Below are 12,069 nucleotides of genomic sequence, written 5' to 3'. Positions count from 1 at the left end.
AGGACCCTAGACTATGCCTCTGAGGGAGTCCAGGACCAGTGAGAGTAATACTGGCTTTCTGCACAAGAAGAATAGCACAGAAGAGGAAACCAGTTGAAAGGCTTGGGCCGAGAGCCAGTGAAACCTGATCCCTGATAATTGCTTCCTCTTGGAGGCCAGGAGGCAGAAGCAGAATGCTGCCGGTGGCTAGAGCTGGCCATCAGGAGCGAAAAGAGGCCAAGATCAACAGAATCGGCCTAACAGGGACCGAGATATGCTCCTCAGGAGGTAGGTGACCTTTGACCTCTGCCGAACTGACGACGAAGCAAGTGGGGATCTGTAACCGGTTTCTGATGTGCTCCCGGTGTCGGTCAGGTCCCAGCGGCTGCCCCCAGAAGTAGACAAAGCTGGAGTGCACAGTTGCGCTCCCTGTGAACTGGCCCCAGAAACCACGAAAGTCAGGGAGCGCTGGCGGGGTACCCAGGATCTCATCCCTGGGTCGCCAGAAAACTGTGAAAGTTGAAAAGCGCCTTCAAACCCTCCTCCCCTCCTTCCAGGTGCCCGGGGGCCCAGGATCCCATCCCTGAGCCCCAAAGTTGATGAAGTCAGAGAGCGCAGTCGCACCCCTGTAAAGGTGGCCTGGGGCCCTGGATTCTATCCCTAGGCCCCAAGGAAGAAGAAGTCAGGGAGCGCAGTCGCGCCCCCACAAAGCGGGATGGAGGCCTAGGATGCAATCCCTGGACTTCGATGGCCAGAGGGAGGAGGTTGAGTGCCATTGCACTCCTCTGACACCTGAGAGAGGAGGGGGGAGTGCACTCCCCCGTGTCAAAGGAAGGCCAGCTGCAGCACCTGTGTCTGCCTGCAGGATAGGGAAGACCTGAATGAAGGGCCTGCTCCCACGTCAGCACGCAAGGGTGCTGTCCAGGCAGGTAGCTGGCGAGAGTGGTTGGGGTGGGCTCGACGAGCTGCTGTCCAATGCAAGAAAGGCATGCGGGTTACCCTGCTGGGAATGGGCACCCCGAGAAAGAGTAAAAGCGCGCCAAGAGGCTGCTTACTTGCTGGGGGATATAGTGTGGCTCTCCATAGGGTAGCCGCTGCTATGATATGAACGTACCTGGAATAGCACCCAATAATGCCCTGCAGGGCCTGGCCCAATCTTGGTGGAAAAAGGATCATTTTCTGGCATGTGGTGACACCCGTAGAAGGAGGTCACCACCAAATTGAAGCAATTGTGCAGGGGGAGAAGTTGCAGAAGCAGCACAGGCACCCCCCAGAAGAGTTGGAAAGTTCCCAGTCTGGTGACTCTGAGACAATAACTCCTCAAGGGTTTTGGAACTGTTTCAAGCCTAGCTAATGCTGGAACATTTGTTCTACAGCTTGGGCAGATGAAGATTAGGGCTACACCAACGTGTAAGAGGATTAATATGGGTTATTATTTTACAGACATCCTCTAGGGGTGTAAGTGTGTAATAGCAGAGATGTGCCTTTACACTAATATTAGCCCTTAAGGTCTAGGTTTAACATGCCTTGATTCATGCTAAATGTGATTTTTATACATGTTGACAGGGTGCATGATTATATTTGCATAGTCGATGCCCTTTAGGGGCTGGAATTGAATTGCTTTATTCAGGCCAACAGTTATTATAAGTACACCACACTCCCAGTCATGCTTAGATTTTTATTCTTGTGAATGCTTTAGCTGAATAATGAGACTGTCAGCCACTGTGATTAAAGTCTGTATGCTTTATTGTCAGTATTCAGTGCTCTTGGTCAGGTTTATATGCAACTATTGCAGGTGTTCCTATTATGAAATGCTTGTTGAAATAATACGGTGGGCAGCCACTGCTTTGTGCCAGTGGCAATGGTCCTCACGTCAATTTATGGTCAACCGGTGGCTTTTAGGGACCAGATAATGTATCTACATGTGAGTGGTGGTACTAAATCCCCCTCTGGTGGGAGGGGTGTGACTGTTTATGCAACGTCATCAAGAAGTATTCCCATCAGCTTATGTATGTTTATATATTGTTGCATAGTATTGAGTAGTGCGTGTGTGTAATAAATGTACTTTTCATTTTTATAAAGAAAATCAAAGACAGGACAGTCATTTATTGAGTGTTATGGTTGCATATCTGTGAACTTTTTGATTACTAGCCCACACCACCTCCCTTGTGTAGGCCTTGGACTGCTCTGCAACACTACCCTATGAGAGTCAACAGCTACAATGGGGTGTTTGGTTCCCTGTGGAGGACAAATGTAGATCCATTACTTGTGCAGGCCACACAATTAAAACATCATTTTCCAACACAGTTGCATAGTCCTTTCAGGCACAGTTCGTTGCTGCAGTGGTTCTGAAAGATACCGCTCTTCTGGAGAGACTGTGCTTATGTTTCCTCAAGCATGCAAATCGAGCTCCCCAGACTTGCTTTTCACAAGGACCCTCCTACAGCCAGGGTCAAGTTGTTTCTGGCCTTCTCTGGACAGGCCTACTTCCAGAAGCTTGGCAGGAACTCTCAGTAGTCAGATTGGCTTCCAGGGGATGCCAGGAGAACAGCTTCCTCCTTCCAGACAAGAATCCTGTTGAAGTCTTCTCACCTCTGGGAAACTGGCTCTCTGGTAAACACCAATTCTGGTTGCACAACAGTCCTCTGAGAATTTTGCAGGTCATTACCTTCCCTGATCAAAGAGAAAGTGCAAATAAACCAAGTGGCTCAGTGGCTTTATCTATTATACAGTTAAAGCATACAGAGGATGTGGTTTCTCTGTCTGCCCTTTCAGAACGAGTTTGGGGTAGTTCGTCTTTAAAGTGTCATCTTCAGGGTTTTCTCCAGACACAGACTTTGTGGAGAGTGATGCTCCTCTACGCAGGGTAGTCTCCAGTTTGCAATATCACCATTGGAGGCACAAACAAGGTATGAGCGCTCTGCACCTGGGTATCAACAGCCACATTGAATAGTAATGAGGAAAGAATCAAATAGCTGATGTTGTAAAATGATTCTCTCTAAAGGGTCACCGCAAGCATTTTGCATTCCTCTTTTTATGATTGGCGTTCAGTCTCTGAGCACTTTACCAGTGCTAAAGTGCATATATTCTCTCCTTTAAACATGGCAACATTGATGTATCCCCAATTGGGATATTTAATTTATCTGTAAGTCTCTAGTAGAGTGCACTACCTAAAATGCTACTAGTGGGCCAGCAGCACTGATTGTGCCACCCACACAAGTAGCCCTTTAAACATATCTCAGGCCTGCCACTGCAAAGCATGTGTGTGCAATTTTACTGCCACTTCAACTTGGCATTTAAAACCCTTTGCCAGGCCTTATTAGACACATCACCCCAAACCTGGTACTGTGATTCTTCCCTTCCTGTCCTCTTGGCTACCCTCCCCCCTTCCTACGTCGCCTTGCGCGCAGATCGCTCGGCGGGCAGGGTTGGTGGTGGTGTGGCATTAATCGCCCGATCTGAATTGAATTTTCAAACCCTTCCCTTTTCCCCTATCCCCCCTACTGAATTCCTTGTAGCACGCTCCCTCTCCTTCTCTCCCCCTATCACCTTACTCCTAATGTATCGTCCACCTCAGTCTTCGTCTCTGTTCTTACCGGCATTTCAAGACCTACTGGCGAACTTAGTGATCAACTACGCCTCAGTTTTGGTGTTAGGGGATTTTAATTACTGGCCCTCGGATCCCTCGGAGTGCACTGCTTCGAAACAGTTCACTGAATCTCTTTCCTCTCTGAACTTGGTCCCGCACATTACCATCCCCACTCATTCGCACGGTCACATACTGGACCAGGTTTGGTCCCTTAATCTTCCAGTCTCCTCGGTGACAATATCTCCTTGTCCCTGGTCTGACCATGCCCTTATTGCTTTTTCCATCCCGTCCAAACCTGTATCCAAAGCCCCACGCGCCAAAAACACCTGGGCGCGGAATTGGAACAGAGTTGACCTCCCCTCTTTGTTTTCTCTACTCCGAAACTCCACTCCCATCCTCTCTGACCTCTCATCCGACTCCCAAGCCAATGCCATTAATACCTGGCTGACTGGGGGTTGCGACTCAGTGGCTCCCCTGCGTCGCATCTCCATCCGGCGACCTAAGGATTCCAACAGGTGGTTTAACGACCACCTAAAAAAGTTAAAACTAGCCACCCGACAGGCAGAGAGGCAGTGGAGAAGAAGTTATCACCCCTCATTAAAAGCTCCTTACCTCACTGCTTTGGCCGAATACAAAACCGCAATTCTCTCCGCAAAAATTTCTCACTTTTCTACCAAAATAATGTCAGCCGAGAACAAATCCAAGGAAATATTCGGCGTAGTCAATGACCTGGCTTATTCCGACAGAGTTTCACCCCAGAACCCTCCATCTCAGTCACTATGTGATCAACTGAATGCTTATTTCTTAGAGAAGATCAATACCATCAAAGCCAACATCCCCCCTCCTTCGCCCGCATTTGTGGCTCCCTCCCCTCCTATTGTCCAAGGTCTCCTCACCTCTATTCCCCCCCTCACTGAGGCAGGATTCCGGGAGATGCTCCCTAAAGTAAAGTCGGGCTCTCCCGCAGACATCTGTCCGGCACGAATCCTGCAACAAATTTATTCTTCTTGCCCTGAGCCCCCTATCACCTTTCTCAACCACTCCCTTGCGCAGGGAGTAGTGACCCCTGCGCTCAAATCAGCCACCATAGTGCCCATCTTAAAAAAGCCTGGCGCGGACCCGTCCATCTCAGCCAATTATCGCCCCATTTCCCTGCTGCCCTATTTGGGCAAGGTGCTGGAACGCCATGTCACCGCAGTTTTCAGCACCCACGTAGAGGCTAATGGGGGATTGGCTCCTCGCCAGGCTGGCTTTCGCCCCAGGCACTCGACTGAATCAGTTGTGGTTGCGGTCCTGGACAACCTCAGGAAGGGTATGGACAATAACAAACATCAGGTGCTGGTACTCCTCGATCTCTCTGCCGCCTTTGACACGGTTGACCACACCATCCTATTGTCCCGTGTCAAGGCGGCTGGAATTGAGGGTTCAGCCCTGATCTGGCTGTCCTCCTTCCTGAGGGACCGCACCCAGGCGGTTCGGCTAGGAGATTTCACGACCACTTCACTCCCTGTCACTTGCGGTGTTCCCCAGGGTTCCTCTCTTTCCCCTCTACTCTTCAATCTCTACATCTCTCCTCTTATCTTTGCTCTTCAGCAGCTGAAGGTCACCGTGTACAATTACGCCGATGACCTCCAGCTCATCTTTGATCTGTCCTCTTCTTCCTTCTCTCTCTCTAACTTCCAGTCTTCTATGACATTTATCAGGGATTGGATGAACCACAACCATCTCAAATTGAACCCAGATAAAACCGAGTTGGTTCTCACCGGTGGTTCTTCCAGTCCCTGGAATTCTCTCTTTTGGCCCCCCACTCTTGGTCCCCCCCCCATCCCTTCAACTTCGGTTAAAACACTGGGTGTTAAAGTAAACAACCAGCTCACCCTTCATTCACAAATCTCCTCTGTAGTTTCTTCCTGCTTCCTCACTCTCCGCACCATCCGCACTGTCTCCCGTTTTTTTTCCCCTCAGGCACTCAAGCAGATCATGGCCGCACTGGTGATATCGCGGCTGGATTATGCCAATGCCCTTTACAACGGCATTCCGGCATACAGCATGCGGAGGCTCCAGATGGTCCAGAACCAGGCGGCCCGGCTGGTCTTTGGTCTCCCGCGATATCATCACTCTACACCGCTCCTTAGGGAGCTTCATTGGCTTCCCGTCAAGGAACGCTCCCTCTTTAAGACCGGCTGCATGGTCTTCCAGGCCCGCCAGGGCACTGCCCCTGCCTTTATTTCCTCGCTAATAAATGAATATGCTCCCACCAGAGAGCTCCGCTCTTCCTCCAAATCTCTCCTCCAAATCCCCCGCTTTAAACGGAAAAAATGGGGTGGAACCAACTTTTCTACCTTAGCCCCTACATTTTGGAACTCCCTTCCTGATCACCTTCGCTTTGCCACCCACTATCTCTCTTTTCGTAAAGATCTTAAAACGTTTCTTTTTAAACAGGCCTTCCCCGTGTAACCTTCCTTTTTTCCTGACAGGTTGATTTTACCTCTGTTGCCGACTCCCATACTAGCGCCAAGAAACCGTACGGTGCACGCTGCGCTTTATAAATGTTTTAAATTAGAAATTAGAGGGATCCATTAGGCAGAGTGCTGTGTAAGTAAAAAGTAGGACATGTACTTTTAAGTTTTGCATGTCCTGGTAATGAAAAGCCACTAAACTCGTTTTTCTCTACCTTGAGGCCTAGTCCTCTCATAGGTTAACACAGGGAATTCTTTAATACACTTTTAAAACTGTAATTCCTGATTAGAAAGGGGTAGCTTTGTCATGTTTCCTATCTTTGAAATGTTAATGATAATTCCTCTTTACTGGTAAAGATGGATTTAACATTACCAATTAAAAAATTCCACTTTTAGAAAGTAAACATTTCTCTGCGGTTACAGCTCTGTGTGCCAACAGCCTGTCTTCAATACACATCTGGGGTGGGTGACTGCTGCACTTTGTGCATCCCTTCTAGACAGCACAAACACAGGAAGGTTAGGTGTGTCTAGATATTCATCATCATCCACAAGAAAGGGGAGAGGGTCAACTCTATATACAACTCCGCCACCTGAACCCCCTACGCTACATACAAACACAAGAAGGGGTGGAGAGAATCAAAAAAACACAACAAATAATACCACAAAACAGAAAAATGCATCAGTTTTGAAAAACTGCCCTCACTCACACACCGAAGTGTGTGACATGCTTCATCATCGGGTCTGCTTACAAAACGCCCTGGTGTAGCCACACTCAGGAAGGTGCATAAGGGAAGGGGAAATAAACAAAAAACCACAAGACACAATACAAGAACAAACACAACATAAATAGTGACTGATCAGTGAGAGTCACCCTGTGGCTAGGACTGGTGATTCGACAAAGTGCAGATAATGGAAAAGTGCTCTAAAACTGATTTGAGGATACCCTTCGAGCCTTTATTAGTGGGTTCCACAACCGGGATTAAAAGAAAAAGGATGGGTAGTTTTTGATGAAGAAGATTTGAGTTCTCAAAGCACCCCTCCTGGTGCTGCTTGTGTCGCCAACATGTTTCGACACACTTACTACGCCTCGAAAGGTCACCCCGGTCTTCTTCAGGACGTGTGTCGTTTCCTAGTCCTGGTTATGGCCCAACCGCAATTCGGTCCAAGTGCCAAAGTAAACTGATCTCAAAAGCGATTTCAAATCTATCATCACGTGTGGAGACTCCCAACAGTGCGGAAAACAAATACGAGTCTATTATAATTATAAGCTCGACAAGACGCCCGGCAGGGAGGTTTCCCAAGAGCACAACTGTTCCGGTAGGACGACCTCACCACACTGCCTGCTCCCGTGACGCCGCGCAGACGTCTGCATTCTGATGGCTCTTCCTGGGCAGGAATGAAGGGAGGGGCTGATGCACCTGTGTAGGCAGTGCCCTGTCCCTACACAAAGGGCTGATTACTCCCTACTGATAGTCTAGAGTCAGGCCGGGGATGAAAGGACCTGTATGCACTTCAAAGACCATTCTTTGAAGTCATCCCCACTTTAAAGGCACACCTGGGTATAAGTACTGGCTATCTAACCACACCAAATCAGACACTTCTGGACATAAAATTTAACCCAGTCAGAAGAACTGCTGTGCTGCATCGAGGTCTGCCACTGCTGGACTGCTGACCATGAAGGTTTGCTTTTCTGCTGTGCTGCCCTGCTGCTCTCTGATCCTGCTGAGGAGAGCTGGACTCTGCCTTGCAACCAAAATGATCTCCAAGGGCTTAGTGGCCTGTCTCCTGTTGCTTGAGGCTCAGGGCTATCAAAGACTCTACCTCGGCCTGGTTCACTGGTAGTGGACCCAGATACTTGTATCGGAGACATCAACGTACCTCCAGTCGGAGGGCATGAATGAATGAAATTGTACTCATATAGTGCATGGCTACCCTGAGGCCTCCTGGGGCCATGCGATAGAAAAGCAGAAGCAGCTGCAAAGCTGAGATGTTAAAGCGATGACTTAACCGCATGCGTGCGGCGGCTTTTTTCGCGCTGCGCGGCTTTTTTAAAAAGCCACGTTACATGACGAGCTCAGCTCGTCATCAGCGTGCGAGCGGCACAACTCATGACGAGCTCAGCTCGTCATGAGCGTCGAAGCGGTTAAAGAGGTGAGTTTTTAAGAGCTTCGGAAGGCCAAGAGGTTATTTTCCTTCCGTAAGTAGGGGGGAAAGAGTTCCAGATCTTTGCAGCATTAAACGAGAAAGAGCGTCCACCCATCGAGATCTTTGTATTTTCTTAGGGGTAGCCAGGCACAAAGAGCTGGAGCGAAGAGTTCTATGGGGAGATAGGGGCTGACCAGGGCATGTGTCATAGCCGGACCAGTCTTCCAGATGGCTCTGTGAGCCAGGCACATGGCTTTAAACTGTATCGTGGCCGGAACAGGGAGTCAATGAAGACTCCTCAGTGCTAGATTTGCAGATTTCCACAGTGGAATCTGGAGAAGCTGGCGAGCTGCGCAATTCTGAATTAGTTGCAATTTGTGGATGGTAAATTGAGGAGCTCCAAGATATAGGGCATTACCATAATCCAGCCGGGAGAGTATGAGGGCCTGTACCATAATTCTTCTCGCTTGGAAGGGAAGGAGGGGGATGATTTTCCGCAGCATTCTCATTAGTCCTTAACAAGTGGCTGAGAGCTTAGTGGCCTGGTGGTTACATTTGAGGAAGCTGTCAAGCCACATGCCAAGGCTCTTGATCTGTGCCTTTGGAGGGGGAGCAGGGCCAAGGCATACCGGCCACAGGAGGGCGGAGAAGGAAGACAGGGGGTTGCCCAGGAACATAATCTCAGTTTTGTCCCTGTTGAGCTTGAGGCAGGAGAGTTCCATCCACTCAGCCACCGCCTCTAGGCAAGGACCTAGGATGCGAGACAACCCCTCAGAGTGATTTAATGCTACCACTAACTGAGTGTCGTCTGCGTAGGTTATGATTTTAATGCCGAATGGATGGACAATCTCCACCAGGGGACTCATGCAGATATTGAAAAGCGTGGGGCTCAGGGCAGAGCCCTGAGGAACCCCAGAGCTAAGAGGCAACCGGGAGGACACCACATCTCCTTCAAAGACTTGGAAGAAGCGGTTACTGAGGAAGGACTGAAACCAGATCAGTGCCGTGCCTGACACTCCCATGCTTTTAAGTCGATGGGCCAAGATGTTATGATTAACAGTGTCAAACCTGGCACTGAGGTCCAGGAGGATGATTGCCGCTGGTCCTCCCTGGTCCAGTAGCCTCCTTGCATCCTCCCTTACCGCTAATAGGGCTATATCTGTCCCATGCTGGGGACGAAAGCCTGTTTGAGAATCATGCAACAAGTTGTTTGATTCCAGATAATCAACCAGTATGGTGTTGATGTGTTTCTCGATCAGCTTACTCAGCCAAGGGAGGAGGGAAATTTGGCGATAGTTGGCCAGAATGGATTGGTCCAAATTGGGTTTCTTCAACAGGGCCCTAACCATCGCACATTTCCATGCTGTGGGTACCATGCCAGAGGTGATGGAAGAATTCAGAATATCAAGGATAACCGGGAGAATGGTGTTAGTGACTAAGGTGAGGTGGTGCGGGGGAGCAGGGTCCGACGGAGAACTTGAGGTTACTCTGGAGATGATCAGGTCCAGTGATTCACCATCTAAGCGGGGAAATTGTTCTTTCGAGCATGTGGGGATAGAATTAGAGCTTCTTATTCCAGTCACCACAGTAGCAGAGCCGGAGCATCGACCCTGTTGCAGTACTAGAATTGGCTCATTGCACTCAGAACAGCCGCATCACATCTGGAACCACTGGTCCAGAAGCAACGCATCGCTCCCACTACATGGAAAAAATTGATGAATTGCCCCTCCAGCACAAATTAACCCAGCTCATCGCATTCAGAACTGCCGCACTCGATCCGGCACTTCGCTCAACAGACCTGATGCATCACCGCGACTGCGTGATGAAAATTGACGTATTAACTCGTCCACAGGCCTGACATTGACGCACAGCTCATCTGCACACTGTTGTGACCAGGATCATGGTACTCTGTTCCCTGTGCCTGCATGGCTCTTGTCCCCAGCCTGCGCTCCATTACAGTCAGCTTGAACCGTTGACTTTGTCCCAGTCCAGCGACGACCTGATAACCCCCATTGGCGCTTATTACTTCTAAGTGCTGGAATTCTTTTTATTCTTTAAAAATGTGTATCTCGACTGCTACTTATTGGATTTTGTCATTTTGGTCTTCATTTATTTATAAAATTAGGATCTCTTTTTCTAAACCTGTGTAGAGTCTTTTTGCAATGTTTTCATTGTGTTAGTGTGTATCTGTGCATTGTACAAATACTTTACACATTGCCTCTTCAGAAAAGCCTGTCTGATCTGGGCCAAGCTACCAGACAGTGAGCATACATTCTTTTTTAGTGTGTATCTAGCTCACCCTGGCTAGAGTGGTGGTCCCTACTTGGACAGGGTGCATATCTCTGCCAACTAGAGACCCCATTTCTAACAGCTGACCTCACCTAAAGATCTCTTCACACCCTGAACGGATACTAAAGTCCCACCCTTTATTCCCACCATCTGCCAAATCTCAGCAAAATGACCTAATCAAATTTCTAAAGGAGTCTTGTCTCCTGTGCGAGTGTGTAAAATTTGCACAAACTGCTTTTGCAAATTTACATTAATTTTGGCAAAATTACATCAAATTTTGCATATTTATGCAAAATGCAAATCCACCATAAGGAGCTATATTTTAGCATGAAATGTATTCTTGGATATATTTTTGATGCAAGGATGCATTTTGTGCTAAAAAAGAGCAATGTCAGCAGCACACTTCTACTGCCTAGAAAAACAACCCCGCCTCCTTCCTGTGCACAGTGATAGGCTAGCAGCTCATTAAAATAGAATTCACAGGCATCCACTTCTCTGCTTCACTCATGCACACAATGCATGTATCATATAGCCTGCATACACACACAAGCATAAAATACACTTGGGATGTTTGTGCTAATATCTCTGTCAGTGCATAAAAGCAGAACTTCACATGAGTTGGTCAGGAGGCCTCCACTCCAGGGACACAAACCAAAAGGTCTTGTCACAGCTACTGAGTCACAAAACACAATATACTGCCACCACAGCTCTACAAGCTAACTTCACAACAGGGACTGTAGCCTGCTGTTAATTAAATGAAGGTGTGCTTGTTGCGCCCCTCCAGGTTACAGGGCAGTTCTAGGACCTCACTTGTTTGAAGGGAGGTGCCTAGGACTTCAGACACACAAGATTATCTTAGGGCTGGGGCTACAATAAAAAAACAGGATAACAAATATTCATAGTCAAGCACTTAGTACAGGTGAACACAACTGTACACCATGCAGAGGATATTACCTTCCTAGCATCAGTAATATATTTCTTACAGAACTCATTTAGATCAGTATCAATAGTATCTTTAACATGACTGCAATCAGGAATGAATGAATCACGTGCTCTTGCAAAATTGCATGTGGAAGCAGATAAGGACGGACCAAGGAGCAGTTATCAGACTGAGATTTATAGCAAGCTAGTTTGTTCATTTAGATGCAGGCAGCAAGTTTGTTTGCTTGATGTGCAACCAATACTGTGTGCTGAATGCTGGTCACTAAACACCCCACTTCAGAGAACAAACTTTCACAGTGAGGCACATGTTTTGTCCTTTTGTAGTTAAAAGTTGAAGATGGTGACATAGGTGAGGATGATGCTAAATACTGGATTGCAGTTATGTAATAACCACAAAGGATGAGGATGCTGGGATATGTCTGTGTGTGTGTCGGGGAGAGGGAGGGGGGGGGGTGGTGTAGGAGATTAGGTCCCAAGAAAGAGTAGTATGTAGTAGAAGGAGGTAAGCATGCATCACTGGCGTCCTACAAGTAGAACAGGATCAGTATGTGGGTGAGAGTGTGTGTGCATGCACATGTGAATATGTGCTGAAGTGACCATGTTAAAAAGAAAATTACTAGACATTTTATTTAGTCAAATCAATTCAGTGAGAAAAGAGAAAGCTAG

Source organism: Lissotriton helveticus, chromosome 2_2 (genome assembly GCF_964261635.1).
Source record: "Lissotriton helveticus chromosome 2_2, aLisHel1.1, whole genome shotgun sequence".
Classification (NCBI taxonomy): Eukaryota; Metazoa; Chordata; class Amphibia; order Caudata; family Salamandridae; genus Lissotriton; species Lissotriton helveticus.
Note: the sequence above shows the minus strand (reverse complement) of the source record.